The sequence below is a fragment of the Camelus bactrianus genome, unplaced genomic scaffold, assembly GCF_048773025.1.
Source record: "Camelus bactrianus isolate YW-2024 breed Bactrian camel unplaced genomic scaffold, ASM4877302v1 HiC_scaffold_43, whole genome shotgun sequence".
In the NCBI taxonomy this organism is placed as follows: domain Eukaryota; kingdom Metazoa; phylum Chordata; class Mammalia; order Artiodactyla; family Camelidae; genus Camelus; species Camelus bactrianus.
Genome location: NW_027413959.1, coordinates 7,131,838 through 7,151,562, shown reverse-complemented (window position 1 = coordinate 7,151,562; position 19,725 = coordinate 7,131,838). Strand labels below are relative to the sequence as shown.

Here is a 19,725-nt window from a genome sequence, read left to right as displayed (position 1 = left end):
TACAAATACATTATAATTTTGATCAGCTCAGTATCCTTGCTTTACATTATTAGGACTCTGTACAGACTGTTCACAGCTGTAGCAAGTTGTCTGCTAGGCTTACTTTTTTATTCCCTACTTTGTTTTTCCTGGAGTTAATAATTGTCTTGGTGGTTCATAGCTTAGATTTCTCTGCGCTTAACAATTCAACCCCATACCTTCTCCTAATGAATAACTTTCTCAATACTTTCCAATTCATTGTCTACAAATTTCATCTCCTTGAATAAATCTCTTCAGATCTCCTTCAACCTGGATTAACGACATGCTAGTCTTGTCACAGAGCTCAAGGGGCCACTAGTGGGAAGCAGCAAGGGAATACATGGACCAGGAGAAGGGAACAGATCAACATAATTTCCTTCAGAAAACATACTTAAAATAGTGGGAAAATTGTTCTCTTTACAAACACAAACACACACACCAACCCCAAAATCCCATAAAGAATGATTAAATAGCCATCAAACCCATTGCCCTGCCATCAAATTCTGTATAACATAAAACAAAAATAACAGAAGGAATATATCATATAAATATGAATCTCAAGGGGGATGGGGTACACTCAGTGGCAGAGTTTGTGCTCAGCTAGCATAAGGTCCTAGATTCAATCTTCAGTACCTCTATTAGAAAAAAAACATTAGAAACAATAGAAAAATGTATCAACTTTAAATATTTACAAATATATAAACTTCCTCTTTTAAAACTGTTCTACAGGATAATCCGGGTTAATGAGAAAGTGCCTCTTCATGACTGTGATCCTGCTGATAATTGTGGGAGGAAATTAGAGTATGACCACATGAAATAAAATCCCTTATGAAATAATGATCCCGGGTGACAATCATTATTGGCTGCTGTCATCACAAAAAAGAGAGTCAACTGGACATTATGTACCTTATGACAGGAGTACAAAACTTCATATAACAAATATTCTTGCACAAATTTGAACCTCGTTCAGATCAAGCTTTTAGGGGAGGATCAAATCACTTAGCTAAAGCCAATACATAGGATGGAGAAATAAGTCTAACCACAGGGGAGAATGAAATCAACCAAACAGGAAATAGAGAAATCCCTCAGCAATTTCAAGGAAAATGAGAAACAGGAAAATTATAGATTAGAACCCACTTGAGAGATATGCTAGCTGCAATGTGTGAACTTAGTCTGAATCCTGATTTCAACCCCAAAACTGCTTAAAAGTGTATTTTTGTGACAATCGGGGAATTATTTTGTAACCCTAAAAAAAATGAATATTCCAATTGTATTTGAAAGAGACCTTGTCATTTCACTAATGAAAGGTTAAGCTACGTAGGATTGCCTTCAAAATGATCCCGAAGTGGGGGAGGGGAAGAGGTGGAGATGAAAGTTGCAACAACAGTGACTCTGAGTTGATAATTCTGGAGATGGGTGACTGATACAGACAGGCTGGCTGTGCTGTTCTCTCTACTTCTGTACGTGTTTGAATCTTTCCATAAAATGTGAAACAAACAAAAAGACTTCAGTGATTTAAAACCCTCACTTGGAAGGTTAAGAGGCTTGCCCAAGTAGGTGGGCATCTGAATGGGGCACTGAGATTAGGAAGATCAGGCACCTGGCTCCAGGCCGACCTGGGGCTACCTTGACCCTTCTCTTCTCCTCACCATCCACAGCCAGCCCATAACTGCATCCTGTCAGCTCCACTCCCCAAACGCATTCTCCCTGGCTCCCACCATCTCTCATCTGGCCCACTCCAAGAGCCTCCGACCAGGCCTCCCTGCTTCCTGGGTCCCTGCAATTCATTCTCCACATTATCTTTGCAAATTGTGAGAGAAAATTACCTTAGTGCTTAAACTATCATGACTGCTTCTCACTGCACTTAGAGTCTACACTACTTTCCGTGCTCCTGATGCCCTTCTAAACCTCGCGTCTCATCACTCTCACCAGCGTTGGCTCCAGTATCTCCTCAAACCTGCTGAGCACATTTGTGCCTCGGGGCAATGGACAAGCTGCCTCTATTCCTGGGGTTACTTATCCCAGATCCTCAAAGACCAGCCTCCTTATCACCATCTTAGCTCACATGTAACCTTCTCAAAGATAGCTTTCTTGACTCCATTTCCCCCAAGTCTCCCATCTCAACACTGTATTATTTCCTTCATTTCAATCTGAAATTGTTTCCTTATTAGCCCGATTATTTTTGTTTGCTCAGTTGTCCTTGGTCTCCCTCCTCCCAGCAGCCTTGCACAAACAGCATAAGCTCCCGGGGAGCAGCCGGCGCTGATGCTCTGAGAATACACATGCTGAGCGCGACATTACAGTCAAGTGGTGTAGTGAAACGGTGTCGAACAGCAGATAGAGCTAAGCAGTGAGAATACTTCTCTTATTTTATAATTTAAGTGAAACCTAACATTTACTCCTGTTTAATGAAGAATTTGGTAGGTCTTTGTTCCCAGTTCCTGGACGGCAACCCCTAAAGCCTTGAAATTTCCCAAGATAGGAGTGTCTTTACTATACATGGTGGACCCTTGGATGGCTTGTGTTCATGAGATAACTCAGGATGGGGACTGGCCAGCCAGAGACACCAACCATGTGATTAGAGGAGTGGGGCTTTGAGCTTTGTGACAAGTGAGTGACCATCAGGAGAGGTAGGGGCTCAAATGTTAGGGCTTTGACTTACAGTTAGTGTTTGGGGTAGCCATGTCAGTAGTGACCCAATAAATCATGTCTTTGTAATACAGTCTCCAGTAAAAACTTGGGGCAACAAAGCTCAGAGCTCCTGTGAGCTTCCTGGTTGGTAACACTCTTGGAGGACTGTCACACTCAGAAGCCATGAGGGCAACCCTGAGCCCTTCCCACTGGAGTGCTCTCCACAACAGCTCACCTGATGAGATCTAAGGGCTGCTTCTTGTCTATGCTTCGAGGAGGAGCACATTCCCTGTACAGAAGGCCCTGTTCGCTGGGGCAGCTGAGGTCCTCTGATGGAGGCTGAAGTTGCACTGGGAAGCAGAAGTAAACAGGTGAGCGTCACTGTCACCACGTGTTCACATGTTCTGCTAATAAAATGTGGTGCTAACACTTTGTGGTCATTTGTAAATAAGGGGCCCTCCTTTGCCAGAAGGGATGGAGGTACCATATAATTTTTCATAATTCTCACCGAGGATTAATACTAACCCCTTGAGGGTCATTTGCAAACGTGGCTGGAAAGGAACACTTGGATGTTACAGTCCTGGGACCACCGTGGGTACCTGGTGAGGGCCTTGCAGATGCTTAATGTCCTACAACCGGGCCAGTCTTCCACAGCAAAAAAAACTACGCCACCCAAGTGCCCAAACTGCTTCAGTGGAGGCAGCAGCCCCCTCCTTGGACACCCAGAGGAACCTGGACTCTGGCTGTTTAGGGGCAGGGTCAATTCTAAAACCCAGGCTTTTTTGTCCCCACAATTCAGTAGATATTCGGTGACAGCACATGGAATATAAACAATAAAGAAACTTGACATGATGTTATATATTTAGCTTACTCAAGAAACAAAATTTAAATCCAGTCATTCTCCTTCCCACCTGACCTACTTTCCTTTCTCCTGTACTAGAATCAGATTATTACCCACCCAGCCTTAGCATGGGTCCTGACTCCACTTACCTCCCTCCCAAACACCACATGAGATGATTCCTCAGCCTGGATGTGGAACCAGCAATTACAACAGGCTTTAGTGGAAAAGAAATGGTTGTGTGCAGATGCCAACTAAACACTGTAGAATCCTGGTGTCCCACATTAGTAATCATGACAGCTGTTTGCAAGTGTCCCCAAAGTTCATTTCAGACTCTCACTGCTAATTTTGCTGGGATATAAATATAAAACATGTGGACTGCTGGGCTGGACTGCTATGCTGAGTCTCTGATCCAGGAAGCTCAGTGTCTGCTCCCTGCAACCAGCTCCCTGTTCTGTTCATGCATGTGCATCAAGCAGCTGTTTAGTGTCCATTTTAGTATCTTAGACAGTGCATTTCAGTATGGTCTTCATCCACAAATACGTGTACCACACAGTAGTAATGATCAATCTCAGTCTTTGCTTTCTTTTGTCTTAAAGAGTCAGATAAACGGATAGCAAGGTAACAAAGTCATAGAGCGCTATAATATAGTATTTCCTTTATTTCAATGACAGGATTTATTTAAAGAGCTTAGATATAACATCTTTGCATTTATGGCATCATTTAGCGTCTGAAGCTCTTACATTTTACAAACTTCATTTCATGCGAGATGTTGTCAGTTAGAGAAGTGCTTCTGAATTTGAGGGGTTGCTGTCATCTCAGATGGAGTCCCTAAAAAATGTCAAAACTCTGCAGTATTGTCATCATGACAAGAACTCAGACAGATGAAATTTGGAAAGCCCTGTGATTTACTAGTGCACAGACAGAAAATGGTATTTCAGAGGGAAAAAGCCTGAATTACAGAAAATGATAAATGAAATGGTCTAACATGCATTTCCCTTACAAAGAACTAATACTTCTTTGGTTGATAATAACATCTGTCAGTAATTATGAAAAGAGCTGGCAAATGCATAGTACTTACTATTAGCCAGGGCTGTTCTAAAATTCAAACAGATTCATTAATCCCCATAGCATCTCTACGAGGTGGGTACTATTATTATCCCCATTTTATTGATGAGGAACTTGATAAACACAGAGGCTAAATGACTTTTACAAGGTAGACAGCGAGAAACCAGCACAAGTGTTCCAGCCTGAGTCTATGCTCTTGGCCACTTCTACCTTTTTTTTTTTTTTTTTTTGGTGGCAGGGAGATAATAAGGTAATTCTGGTGGGGGGTGGGGAGGTAATTAGGGTTATTTGTCTATTTTAGAGGAGGTGTTGGGGGCTGAACCCAGGACTTTATGCGTGCTAAGCATGCGCCCCATCACTTGAGCTGTACCCTCACCTCTCGAGTCTATGCTCTTAGCTGCTAATCCACACTGCCCCACATGGTAACTCTGGGGGAACTACAGTTCATTCATTCACCCACTTGTTAAACTCAGCCTTCCTGGTGCCTGGGATTCAGCAGTGAACAAGACAACATGGTTCCTGCCCTAAATGGGCTTGTCGACTCCTGACATATTATCTTCATTTTACCCAGGAAGTAACAAGGTCAAGAAGACTCACCTTTTCCTGTTAACACCGGAGGATACATGAAGTGCTTTATTTCATTTCTGCCATTTGACTTACACCATGGGAAGGGAAAGCTGCCTTGCAGATCCCGGAGCTCACAAGCCAGTTAATCCTGAATTTTTTTTTAAAACTGTCCCTTACTTGATACTTGATCTGAGAAAGGATGAAGTAAACCTAAATAGATTCTAAGAAAGCGTGTGGTTTATACAGGGTAAATAACCAGCCACTGTTTACTATCCTAACAGGAATCTGTAGGCATATTTCTTTTCTTTCTCTTTTTTCATTTTTATGGGCAGCTTTTAAAAACCAAACCAAACCAACAAAACCAAATCACTTATAATTCAACAGCAGGTTCTAAATCACCCCCAAGACAGCAGCTAAACTCGGTTTAGACTTACAGTGAGGCTCCTGGTGGTTGGATTGATGAATGTATCTCTATCCTGAATATAAAAGTCGTTCACGCAGCTCTTCTCAAATAGGGCAATGAAAAACTCTTGTTCCGGTTGTTGATACTTTCATCCACTTGGAGGACTTTCATAAAACAGCTGAAGGTATCAAAGGCTGAGGACACGGTTTTCAGATGATTGGGATTCAGAGGCAATTTTATGTACAGTATCTCAGCGTATGTACAGAGCACCACCCACAGGGTGTGTACAATTGCAAATACAAGCTTGTCATCCAAAACCTATATTGGGAGAATGAAAACACAAACCAGGAAACTATTTTCACATTTTTAGTACACAGATTTTTCTTACATTGCTGGTAGTTAAAGCACTTGTGCAAACACACACAGATATGACACTGGTAAAAGTGAAGATATAATGAAAATAGATTTGCAAACCATCATATATTTTTGCCTTAAAGTTAATTTCTTTGTTGAAATTACTGAAAAGTTATTTAAAATCCTTACAATTCATTCATAAAATAACCAATGTTTTAGATGAAGAAAAGTAAACTTGTTAACTTTTAGTCCAAATTAGTAACTAAAAATAGAAACACGAAAAAATTCTTTGCAGGGGCATTGTAATGACAATTTTTTAAATTTCTTAAACCTAGGACTATTTACATATCTGTTCAATATAATGTTAAACAGCCATTAAAAGGGATTTAAAAGAATTATATTTATTAATATGGAATATATAATAAAAGGAAAAAGAAAAAAATGTGAAATAATAATTTTCATTTTTGGAAGGGAAAAATATCTACATTTGAACAAAAAAATGTTTAGAAGGATTTTAAGATTCTTTATGTATAACTAAGGTACAGATGATTTTTAATTCCACTGCTTTTAATTCCATTGGATTTTAATTCCAATGTTCTTTCATTTTCAATTTTGGGGGAAATTTTTATAATAAAAAAACTTTAAAATTGTTCTTGCATAAATACATTAATAGATATATTTATGACTACATTCTCTGGCTATTAAAAAAGATCTCCTAGCTTTGGATCTGAAACATACTTTCCATAATGCAGATTCTGACTGACTCGCCTCCCAGTCCAGAGCGAAGGCACGGCTAGGGTGACATGTTTCAAATATCATTCCAGGGAACATGCAGGCTCCCAGCCAACGGCTGCAAAGGGACTGACACTGATCTGCTTGCTCCCAGCTGCAGACCATCACAGATGAGTTTAGATTCATAGGCTCAAGTTTTCTCTGTCAAAAGAAATTAGAAAATGTTAGACTTTTACTTTCACCACGGGAACAAGAAGTTGTTTGATTTTCTTTTATTAAAAAAAAAACAACAAACCAATTTGAACCTGAAGAAAAGACATTTGCTCAAAATACCACAGTAGCAATGAAGGTGCTCTGGCTGGCAGGGACTTGTTGGATTCCTGTGAGTGCTGGACTCCTCACATGGAATTCCCTTGGCACTCCAGAAGGCCTGTGGTTGTCCCCATGGGTTTGTGGCCATATGTGGTGCACAAAAGTCTCTGGCTTTGCCACAATTTCAAAGCCTTTTTTGGCTTATGAAAGGCTTTGCACTCAAATGGAGTTTTCTTGAGTCCACTCACTGATGTTATTCACCAGAGTTATAGTCCAGATCTGACATTCTAGACTCTTAAAATCTTGCAGACATTCAAATGGTTCAGGTTTGGATGTGTATTCACCTCTGCAGGCCTGGACCAAATTCCATAAAGCCACCCGGACAAGTTCAGCAAAATGCAAAGACATTTTTCTTTCTGCAAGACTGAAATGTCTGTGAAGCTATAAAAACTTCTGCATCTACAAAAATAGGGAACCAACTCATCAATAACATATCTATCCATAATGCATGGACATTTGAAAAAATACTGTATTTACTCCTATTAAATTCTATCTGGCTTTTGCCAAATTGTGTCCTAAACTGTAAGGAAAGTATATAAATGTAGAGAATTTTTGACCTTTTAAGAGAAAAAGGAACCCTCCTACTCGGTTGGTGGGAATGTAAATGTTGCAGCCACCATGGAGGACAGTATAGAGTTTCCTTAAAAAACTGAAAATATACTTCCGTGTGATCCAGCAATCCCATTCATGGGTATATGTCTGGAGAAAAATATAATTCAAAAAGACACATGCACCCCAGTGTTCACAGCAGCACTATTTACAATAGCCAACACACTGAAACAACCCAAATGTTCACTGGCAGATGACTGGATAAAGAAGTTGTGGTATATTATATATATATGTATATTTACATATATACACGCATACACACACACATATATACACATGAACACACACACACAATGGAATACTGCTCAGCCATTAAAAAATTAAATAATGTCTTTTGCAATAACATGGATGGACCTACAGGGTATTATGGTAAGTGAAATATGTCAGAGAAAGAAAAACAAATATTCTATTTATTAACTTATATGTATATCTAAAAAATAAAACAAGTTAATTACTATAATAAAACAGAAATAGACTCACAGGTACACAGAACAGACTGGTGGTTACCAATGGGTAGAAGGAGGAGAGGGAGGCAGGAAGGGGGTAAGGGATTGAGAGGTAAAAAGTACTATGTATAAAATGGATAGGTTATAGGGCTGTATCATACAGCACAGGGAAATATAGCCATTATTTTATGGTGACATTAAATGGAATATAATATATAAAGATGTTGAGCCTCTGTGTTGTACACCTGAAAATAATATGATGGAAATCAACTACTCAATTATAAAATACTTAATCAAAGTTTTTTTCATATTATTTGCAATAAGTTAGAAGCCAGCACTGTCAATAGAAACATAGTGCAAGTCACAATTTTCCAGTAATCCCATTTAGACAATAAAAAGGAACAAGTGTACTTAATTCCAGGAATAATTATATTTATCCCAAAATATCCAATATACTATCATTTCAAAAGTGTGATTAACACTTTGAAAACTTTTAATAAATATTTTACATTATTATTGTTGTACGAAGTCTTGAAAATCTATTATGTATTTTCCACTTATAGAACATCTCAATTCACAATAGTCACATGTGGCTGGTGGCTACCATACTAGACAGAGCAGATTACACCATTCACACTTCTGATAAATTACCTGCTCTTATTTATTTAAAAAACTTCCAGAAAAGGCTTTAGATATTCCCTATATCTAACAAAGCAACCTTGACGGGTGAGGAATATCTTCATTATAAAGTGAAAAATAAAGGTAAGAGAGCCATGGTTACATGTAAGTTAATGTAACAATTCCTTCTTAATTCATTCAGGACTTTACAATCTTTCTTCATATTCCAAGGATTCACTGTCACTGTGCAATGTTTTTCACTATAATCATCTTTGGAATTGAGAGGCTTCTGATGACCCTGCTTTGTGCATCTGTACATAAAAGAAAATAACAAACAGAGAAAAAGACCTTATTAAAGATAATTTAGGGGGGTATAGCTCAAGTGAAAGATCATATTCTTAGCATGCACAAGGGCCTGGGTTCAATCCCCAGAACTTCTTATAAAAATAAAATAAATAAAAACATAATTACCACCCCCTGCAAAAAATTAATTAATTACTTTAATTAAAATTTAAAAAAAGATAATTTAGAGAAGCCTTATCAGGCTACAAGAGCTACAATGAATGCCCCTCCCCCATTAATTTAGAAGAAGTTTCACAATATTTCCCAACATAAAGGCTAAAATATAATTCGGAACACTTCCTGATGGTCAGCATCATTTTAACAAAAATGTAGATAATTACTTCCCTGGTGTCAAAGCTCTGTCAGAGATGGGCACAGAAAATTTAGTAAAAATTATTTTGCAACTACCTTTGAAAGAAATGCTGAGAAATGATCTTTTCTGTTGGAAATTAGCCTGCTTTTATATTCTGCAGTAGGCATACGTGTTTACAAACCAGGCAGGAACTGGATCATATTTTACACATACTTTAGAAACTGATTTGAATTTTGCTCTCTACCTGCAAGGCTATTTCTTAGGTAATAACATAAGCTGGCCACTATACTAAATTTTGTTTCCCTGTTTGCTTAATCCTCACAACTCTGTAAGCTGCTATTATTACACCCATATAACAGACATAGAGCTTGAGACAGAAAATAATTTGGGTAACTTGGTAAATGGTGGAGCTGGGTAATATCGCAGCCAGTCTGACACTCAAGTCCATTCTTCTCACCGATGTCTGATACTGCTGCCTACATTCAGCAATGACTCCTGATTTCATATTTAAGTGTGTCATTTCTAAAAGTACAAAGCTATATTAGTACTGCTGTGTAAATTATTCTTTTCAGATGTGATTGCCAAAAAAACAAAAACAAATAAAATCAGGGTGCCACTGAGGGGAGGGCGAACTGCATATGGATGGACACAAGGGGACTTTATGAGGACACAGTTGCACAACTCTAGAAATAGTTAAAATGGCTGACTTGTACAATTATAATATGTGAATTTTATGGCCTGTAAATTACACCTTAATACAGCTATTAAATTAAGAAACTGAGATACCAAATTAAGACTAAAACACATATATATATATCATACATAGTACAACAGGCAAATATCATTATTTACTGCACCATTTTCCTTCATGCAGCTTCCTTTCCTCACCTGTTAATGAAAGGATGATTCATTTTTAAAATAGCCTTTTAATTTATTCAGCAAATAATTTTTGACGGCCTACAATGTACCCAGGACTACTTTAGGCACTTGGAATAGATCAATAAACAAAACAAAAGTCCTGTCCTCACGGAGCTTGGTTGGAGTCTAGCTGGGGTGGGGGGTGGAGATGACAATACACACAACAGAGCAGCAGAGGAGGTGGCATGCTAGGAAAGAGGAACCATGGATAAAAGTAAAAAGGGCAAAGTAAAGAGAGTTGAGGGTATAGGATGAGGGTGATGTTGTATTAAATACCAGAGCAGGGCACACTGTGAACTGAGGTTAGAATTAAGACTAGGAGGTGAGAAGTCCCAGGAGGACGGAATAACCATCACCAAGGCCAGCGTGACCTCGCATGTTCCAGAATGGGGGCACGGCTGGAGCTGCAGAGAAGGGTCAGTGCAGATCCTGTATGGCCTTGGAGGACATTGTAAGGACTGTGGCTTTTACCCGGAGTGAAATGGGGAGGCACTGCAGAAGGACGACACAATCTAACTTAGGTTTTCAAGGCTCACTTGACTGCGGGGTGAGAATAGTGCAAACGGGTCAGAGATGAAAGGTGGGAAGCTACTGAGAAGGGCTATGCAGGAGGAGGGGACAGTGGCTCAGGGCAGGGAAGCAGCAGTGGAAGCAGGAGCCATGGTGAGAAGTGGCTGGGCTCTGGATATGTTTTAAAGGCAGTGTCAAACCAGATCTATTGACAGAATTCATGTGGTATGTCAGTGAAAGTCAGAATAACTCCAAGATTTTTGACCCAAGCAGCTGGAAGGATTAAGTTTCCACTAACTGAATGGGGGAGGCTGCATAAAGAACCAGTTTGGGGGGTAGGAGGACCAAGAGCTCAGTTTTTACACACGTTGGTTTTAAGATATCAGAGTTCCAAGTGAAGATGCCAAATCAGCAGAATATTATAAGAGTCCAGAGTTTGAGAGAAAAAGTCTAACGGGAGACAGAACTGTGGGAATCATGGGTCACACAGGTGGTACAGGAAGACATGAAACCCAGGTACTCAAACATTAAGATACCCTGGCATTAACCATAGAAGTTATCCTTGAGGGCTTGCCTACTAGGTGAGGATATCAGTCCTATTTCCCGACCACCCGAGTTTTAAAAAGGAACTTACAAATGAATTCGTGCAAGACACTGCCTCCAGTGTGTGGGATCAGAGCTGTAGTCAGAGAATGGGATGGTGCACGCTACTCCCTATGGCACATTGTGTGTGTGTGTGTGTGTGTGTGTATACGCATATTTGTGTGAGCAGGGGGATGAGTTACACCTGTCTTAAGAAAAAGAGGTAGAAATTCTAGAAGCCGAAAGATGAAAGAATATCCAGATCTGGTAGAGGGAACAGGGGAAACACTGTGTACTGCAAGACATATCCCCATAATGCCATTTCCCACCATTCTTTTATCAGGAACACAGTTGGAACCTGGGGAATTATGTAGATACGTGTGATGTACACAAATTTTCTGACTATGTAACACTAAATATCTACATATGTAGCAAGTTAATGATATTTATATCTCCTTCAAGTTTAATAACAAGTTCACAACAGAAGGAAAATAAAATATAGAGGACTGGTAGAATTATCCTTGAAGGCCTTTCAATGCTCAGAATGGAAGCAAAAGCGGCTTCACCCCACAAAGTATGTCATTAAGAGTCAAGAATGTTTTTTATTTGCTTAAGAAATTGAGAGTTACAACTTCCTGCTTTAAAGAGTTAACTTTAAGACAGATACCATACTATAAACAACATCTATACTGGTGCTTTCTTAAAGCTATTTTTAGTTCCTGCTTGTTCTGATGTACTCCAGAAACTCTGCAAAGAAAACCTTCTATTCAAAGGCTTAAAGGAATAAAAAAAGAAATAACACCGCATTCTTTTAAGTGTTCTCTGTACTGAAAGTCATTTGCAAATGCAGCACTCTGCCACATATCTACATTTTTAACAATAAAGACTTTTGTGCAATTTTTCAATTGCTATGTGACTTTGCGTCAGTCTCTCACTCAGAAGCAGAATGGAGTACCAGAAAATGACACATCATGTCTAAAACTACAGATGTGGAATATGAACTTACACCAGGAAACAGCTAAGTGGGAGGGTAAGGTTTAACTTTTAAGTTACTGTAAGTGCAGTTACACTTTCTCCCTGCTTCCCCTGTGAAGTGAAGAACTAGTCTTTTCCAGGAAAGCTCTCATTCTGAGTACTGTTTTCTTTAAAATATTTGGAGATTCTTTTTTAAGGTTCTTTCACTTTTAAGTCTTTCCCCAACTCTACATCCCATAACAAGTGTTAAAATTATCCAATAGCCTATTGTTACAGAATATACTCTACAAAAGCTGAGGTTTCCCAGGGCTTGGATCCCACAACTCTGCTACCAGATAATCCTAAATCCTTCCTTCCATAACTGACTTTTCTACCAATTCCCAGCTGCGGGCAAATTCGGCTTCTCAGCCCAGTTAACTTTCTAACTCTGCCTACGAACACTCTACTGCCAGTAAGGGAAATCTAAGGGAGCCAACAAAGCCCCTAGTGAGGGTTGCCTCCTTCAAACAATCAAGAGGCCATCACCAAGCAAATATTTAAACCTACTGCAAAACTTCCGAAGACATCTTACAAACAATATAGTTTATATAGATTCATACTATTTGCTCTGGAATAGTGATTTCCAATGGAGGGAACAAAGGACCACATGACCCAAGCAATTATTTAAAACTGCACATAACTATCCCTCTTCACGTGAGGATTCAGGTAAGCCTGTCTTATAGGTCTAGGTGTAACAGAATGGCAGCACCCCTAGCAGTAGGGTGAAAAGCAGCGAGGTAGACTTTTAGTGAAAGGGAGTGATGTAATAGGACCCACCGCCCACTTACCTCCCACCACAGGACAATCATCTCAGATCGAGAACAAACACTTTGGGAAACAGAGGTTGTTTATGTTTTTATGGTATCTGGTGGAAATAATGCCCTGAGTCACGTGAAGTTGTGGCTGCAAAATTGAACAGGAGACCAGACATTTTCACATTCAGGACACAAATAATCAGCCCCCGAGTGGTCACCATATCTGCTCTCCCCTTTGCCTGTTCACCCCAAAAGCTGCAGGACTCTCTTTCTTGCAGTGACACCCACCATTTCTCACAAATTCCTGCCAAGTTCACGTCAGCAGCTGGTGGTGTCAAAGTCAACATTTGTACTGCTCTGAAGTCTCTCCATTACTTTATATCCTTCTATTTTCTCTGTTGTCTTCCTAGCTACCCTTGCATTCAGAAGCTGGTTAACGCACTAACATTGACTCTGTAATCAGTCCAGGATATAGGAAGCAGAGATTCAACTGTAACCAGTCCCAGAATACTTGTCATGCCACTCTAGTGTCCCAACCAAATACTCTGGCATCCCTCATCTCACCCAAAGAACCACTGAATTACTTAGAGGTTGTAAAAGTAGAGGGTTTCTCTACTGGGAAACACTGGCTTGTGGTAGAGTCTTGATTTCAGTTTTTGCAACTAGTTACAGGCAAAAAGACATGGTCCACAAATTTTCTTCAAGCGTTTGGAATTTAAACTTTTATTAGATACAGAGCCGGCGGACTAACCGTAATCTATGAATATATGGTCATATTATAAAATAATGTCCATGTCTGCCTTACAGCCATGTAAGAACTTGAATTACACCTGCATCCTGTAGGCCTTTAGAATTGGATGTGAAGCATCCTGTGTTAAAAACCTCCTATCCAGTCCCAGAACACCTTAAAGACAACATCACATTAATGCCACTGAATACATTAGTATAGAACTTGTATGGTTAAGTTACATCTCCAATTTCCCAGAGCTGGAAAGCAGATGCCTAGAAAGGCTGGAAAAGCCCAACTACCAAAACAGCTCAAAAGTTGAAGCAGACTCCTGCACCTCCCAGGGCGGAAGGCGGAGGGTGGAGGGGGCATTGCCAACCACACTGTCCTCCCCCAGGACGTGGCATGTGGGGAAGCAGGCAGGAGTGGGTAGCTGGGACTCAGAGGTGGAGAGGTGATGAAAGCAGGAGTGGAACTGCTCTGGTCCTAGAACAACAGAGCTGTAAAAAGCTCGGCTTCAGTTCAACCCGCTTCCTCTCCCACTTCCCCTCCCACCTAAGTGACAAACAGAGCACAGTCAGGCACTTTCTGCCCATGACGGTGACTACTAGCAGGAAAGGGACCAGGATAAAAGCATGTCCTACAAAAGATCAGTCTGATTTTAAAGACTGTGTTATAATCAATGAACAGCAGTGTCAGAGAGGGACACTTGTGAGGTGCTCAAATAGGGAGGAAGAGGCTGAGGATCCATTTCCAGCACTTCCATGTCTTTTATCACTCCTATTTCTGACCTTTCCTTTGCCACGTTTTGTAGCACTGCCATCACTGGCAGGTAAAGGGGCAGCAATGAGACATGGCCGTTTGGCTGATGGGGCTACATTTCCCAGCACTGGAATGAAAAGGCACTGGAAGAGGAGCAGCTGGAAGATGTGAACCGCGGTCCTGGCCTGTGCCAAACACTAACCAGGTGACCCTGGTTTAGGCTGTTAGTCTCTCTGGGCTTCCAGCTGTTTACTTATAAAAGAAGGTTTTGTCATTGCACAAATATATCCAATATGAAATGTAACGTGAAAGTCAAACATAATGACAACTCACCTGCTTGCCTCAGGGAACAGTAAAAGCACTGAACACTATGTGAATGTAAACACAGAGTTAAGAAAACTGTTGAGGTAAAGCGCTAAACTGAACATGGAGATAAAGTTTTATGGATTTTCTTGGCTTTCTTTTTTAATTGTAACACTGAATTAATAGTTATTAGCTATACTCCAAACCACCACCCCTGCGAATAAAGTAGGTTAGCACTGCCTGGATGCCTGCTATTGCCCGATGCTAAGCAGGGTGAAGGTATAAAGGAGGCTGAACAAGGGAGTCTTCTCCAGTTACCAGCTAAGTGAGGAGACACATTGGAAACCAACCGGCAATGGTACCAAGTCAGTACTCAAAGACTAGATTACAGGCTACCGATCATGAACAGTGCAGAAATACAAAGAGGAGCTAGAAGTATTTCGAGTAAATAGGGAAGAATCAATGAAGGGGATGGGGCTCCAACTAGTTCTCAGGGCAATTCTAAGCTGTTTTAACTGAGGACTGGATAGGAAAAGACTGGTGACTCCTGGATTTTAATAAGGCACAGGTTACCCTAGGAGGCTAAGTCACATAATGATTGGAACAAATAAGGTAAGGCCAAAGTGATTAAGGGTCGAGACTACCTGGCTGAGATCTGGTTGTGGTAAGTCTTTGACTTGACTCTAGATGTTGGAGGGTCAAAACTGAAGGTTGACTGAAAGGAGGGGAGAGGATATCCAAGAATTCAGCAGAAGGAAAAATTCTTGTATCAGGGATGAACGCTCTTCATCAGAGTATCAGCAATCAGAATAGACATTTGAAACCAAAAACATACAGTTCCAGAAGCCAAGAATATGTGGAGGGTGGTGAGAGAAATATAAATCAAAGACCATTCCAAGCCTTTGGGTATTCAAGACTAGAAGAATGATTATGCCACTGAATAAATGGATACGCTGCAAGAAAAATGATTATGAAATCAGCTTTAGACATGTTGAATCTGACATATGAGCTAAGAGTAGGTGTTCTCTAAGAAGCTCAAAATTCAAAACTGAAGCACAGATCTAGAGTACAGGCTTAAGATGCAGATGGACAAGACATGATAAATCTCCTAAAAGAAAACATACGCAAAACATTATCTGACATAAATCTTAGCAACGTTCTCCTAGGGCAATCTACCCAGGCAATGGAAATAAGAGAAAAAAACAAAAGGGACGTAATTAAACTCATAAATTTCTTCACAGCATAGGCAACCATAAGTAAAAAAAAAGGAAACAACAACCTACGAATGGGAGAAAATATTTGCAAATGATACGACTAACAAAAAAGCCTTAATTTTCAGAATATATAAACAGCTCATACAACTTAAAAACAAAAAAACAAACAACTCAATCCAAACATAGGCAGAAGACCTAAACAAGCATTTCTCCAATGAAGACACAAATGGCCAATATGCACATGAAAAAATGCTCGATATCACTAACAAACAGAGAGATTCATATCAAAACTACAATGAGATATCAGCTCACACCAGTCAGAATGGCCATCGCTCAGAAGTTCATGAATGATAAATGCTAGAGAGGCTGTAGAGGGAAGGGTACCCTCTTACACTGCTGGTGGGAATCCAGTTTGGTGTAGTCATTATGGAAAGCATGGAAATCCCTCAAAAAACTAAAAGTATACTTACCCTATGACCCAGAAATCCCACATCTGGGTATATAACTGGAAAGAACTCCAATGTGAAAAGATACCTGCACCCCAGTGTTCATAGCATCACTGTATACAGTAGCCGAGACATGGAGGCAAGCTAAATGTAGCAACAGATGACTGGATAAAGAAGTTGTGGCATATTTATAGACTGGAATATTACTCTACCATGAATAGGACAAAATAAAACCATTTGCAGCAACATGGGTGGAGCTAGAGATCGTCATTCTAAGTGAAAGCAGCCAGAAACAGAAAAATACCAAATGATATCACTCATATGTGCAATCTAAAAAAATAGAGAAAAAGACACTGTGAACTCATCTACAAAACAGAAACAGACTTGCAGACTTAGTCAACAATCTTAAGGTTACCAGGGAAAGGGGATGGCAAGGGATATATTTGGGAGTTTGAGATTTACAAATGTTAGCCACTATATATAAAAATAGATTTTAAATAAAGTTTCTTCTGTATAGCAGAGAAACCTATGTTCATTATCCAGCAATAACCTATAATGAAAAAGCCTATACAGCCACCAACTGAGGAAGCAAGAGAAGAAAGGAGAGTTAGTTATGCTGGGCTAGAGCCCACTTCCAAAATCATTGTCAGCCACTGAGGCTGCCCCGAGGGCACTGAGCACTCCTCCCAGGGACAGACTGACATGACATGCGTCCTGTGAACATGGGGCAGCAGAGGCCGTCCACAGATCTGGCCCTGGGGGAGATGGGAGCAAGTCCACCTGATCCCCTTGGGGCAGCACCCCTCCCCGCAGACCCCGCCTCCTGACTGCACCGCTCCTGCCTCTCAGGAACCCACTGACTTGAAAACAAGTGATCCACGAACCTGGGGCAGCGGCAGGGAGATGGGCAGCGACCTGGCAGGCTGGTCGACTTGCTCCCTTCTCTCCCACGGCCTGTCCAGGGCTCGGCTTTTGCTGCTCCAGGCACGGTCCGCAGGTCAGCCTGCTTCTGGAAGGAGGGCGCGGTGTGGTCGAAGGCAGTGGCGGGTTATGGGGTCTGCCCATGAGAGCCCGTGGATTGGCTTCAAACTCCACAGCGCATGGCCTGAGATTGGCCTCTGCTGCCCCAGATTCGTGGAACTCAGGTTAGAGGCCAGCCTGCTCCTGGAAGGCAGGTGCTGTGCTGTCAGGGAATGGCGGCGGCTGCGATGGCGGGACTGGGGCTGCCCTGTGAAAGCGCGGGGTTTGCGACCATTTCCCGCTGTTGCTGCAGCCATCCCAGCACACTGATCACACTGCGCCCACCTCCCAGGGGCAGCCTGACCTGTAACCTGAGTCACAAGAACCTGGGGATTTAGAGGCCGCCCCCAAGGTCAGGCCGCGGGGAAGATGGGAGCAAATCCAGGGGCTCTCATGGGGCAGCCCCCATAGCATCCGAGGCCTCGCGACCGCACCGCACCCGCCTCCCGGGAGCAGGTCATGGTCTGAGGGCCAGTCAGAGATGCTTCGGAGCCGTCCGGTGCCCTCCCACCTCCCGGGGCAGTACCTGCTCTCCTAAACCCGGGTATAAGCGGCGGCAAAAACGCGGGGTTCAGGAACTACTAATAGCGGGGTTACCACTAACCACAGAGGCGGCTGGGAACCGCCTCAGGGTCCTAACCGGACGCGCGGCCGTGACCTCACCTCCGCACCCCTCCCTGTGCGCCTCCTCAGTCGCACAGCCCAGGCGTCACCCGCCGGCTTCGAGCAGCACGCCCCCACCAGCGCCCCCTTAACTGCCCGGGAGCAGCAGCCAAACCAAGGGCAAGCGGCGGCCCAGACCCCAGGCCGTGTTCCTCTTCCAGGAGCTGGTCCAGGAGCAACCGGCTGCCGCCAGCTTCCACTCGTTCTGGGCGGGTTCCGGCGTCCGCGCATCTGTCCGTCAGCACGTGCGCGCCCCTCCTCCTCCTCCCTCCTGCAGCGCAAACTGCTCGGGTGGGTCTCCTGCTTTAACAGACCTGGCCACTGGGGCCGGGAGGAGCCAGGTGGTGCCCCTCCTGCTCGTCCCGCCGGGTCTCCATCCCCAGAGCCTTCACCCCGCCACCGACTGGGTCCTGGCACTGAACTAGAAACACGACTGCCCTGGGCCAGGCCACACCCCACCAGCCCCACTTCCCCTGCTCACCTTCCCCTTCCTGTTACTACCCTCCCACCCCTGGCCAGGCCCAGTCTCCCACCAGACCTTAAAGACAGGGCTTCTTCTCCTCACACCGAGGTCTGTGCCCTGACACTCCGTCCTGCTTGGTCCTAACATATGGCCCCTACACACTCATGCCTCACCAAAGGACCCCCAAAATCCTGAAACTATACTCCTCACCTCTCAGCCAGGTCAGTTCCAATCTGAGCGGCCCCACACTCCTCAACCTATACCCCCTCACCATGGGATCCCCTTCACTCTGAGTGCACCCCTACCCTAAGCTCACTCCCTCACCCCTAACCCTGTGGTTGGGGTGGGGAAATCTGAGCTCCAGTAATGATGACTACTGCCACCAGCGGGGGATCCAGCCTAGTGTGCACCTTCATAGTTAGTGTCTGAGGCTACAGGGCGAGGCAGGCTGGGCTGAAAGAGGTTCCAATTCCCGCCCTGGCACCCTGATCCCCGCACCCTGTGTCTCATCTGACCCGATGGGTCAGGGTGATCCCAGGCTGCCAGCCAATGGCCTGTGGGCCTTGGGTGGTTGATGGTCCTGATGGTGATCTGGACCCCTAGGGCGGAGGCACTAGGCACGCGGACCTTTGGGGTGGGGGAGTTCAGAGGGTGCACTTGAGCCCAGGGGTAGACAGCAGATGGTGGGCTGTGTGCATGGGGCTGTGTGCGTGGCCTGGCCTCAGCCCAGGTGGGTGCAGGTATCTTGTTCATTCACACCAGGCCAGAGGGAAGAGGGACGGGAGCTTTCAAAGCATCAATTTTAGGAAGCCAAGGCTGGAGAGAAAAGTAGGAATGTGCACTGTCCAGGCCACCATGGATCCCGCCGTGACGCTGGTCCCTTGCATCAGGGGAGACTGACAGTTAACTGGCCAATGAGACATCCCCTGCTGTGGTATAGTTTACAGGCAATTGAAGGGATTTTGACAGGTAATTTTAATCCAATAATTGTCACTTTCTCTGCGGGAGATCAGGTCCAAAGTCATGGTGAATCTGGC

General features: G+C 42.8%; 2 long non-coding RNA genes across 2 annotated transcripts in view; both read right to left on the bottom strand.

The window, feature by feature from the left end:
- Nucleotides 1-5,787, bottom strand: part of LOC141576891 (uncharacterized) — a 49,744-nt gene extending 43,957 nt beyond the window's left edge. The window contains exons 1-2 of the long non-coding RNA XR_012505313.1: nucleotides 5,557-5,787; nucleotides 2,885-2,999 (exon numbers count right to left, since the gene is read on the bottom strand). This is a non-coding gene — a long non-coding RNA (uncharacterized LOC141576891). The remainder of the gene's footprint in view (nucleotides 1-2,884; nucleotides 3,000-5,556) is intronic.
- An 842-nt stretch (nucleotides 5,788-6,629) lies between these two features.
- Nucleotides 6,630-18,444, bottom strand: LOC141576890 (uncharacterized). Its single transcript, XR_012505312.1, has 3 exons — nucleotides 18,226-18,444; nucleotides 8,690-8,967; nucleotides 6,630-6,812 (listed from the first exon to the last, which is right to left on the bottom strand). It is a non-coding gene; the product is annotated as an uncharacterized LOC141576890 (long non-coding RNA).
- Nucleotides 18,445-19,725: the final 1,281 nt, after the last annotated feature.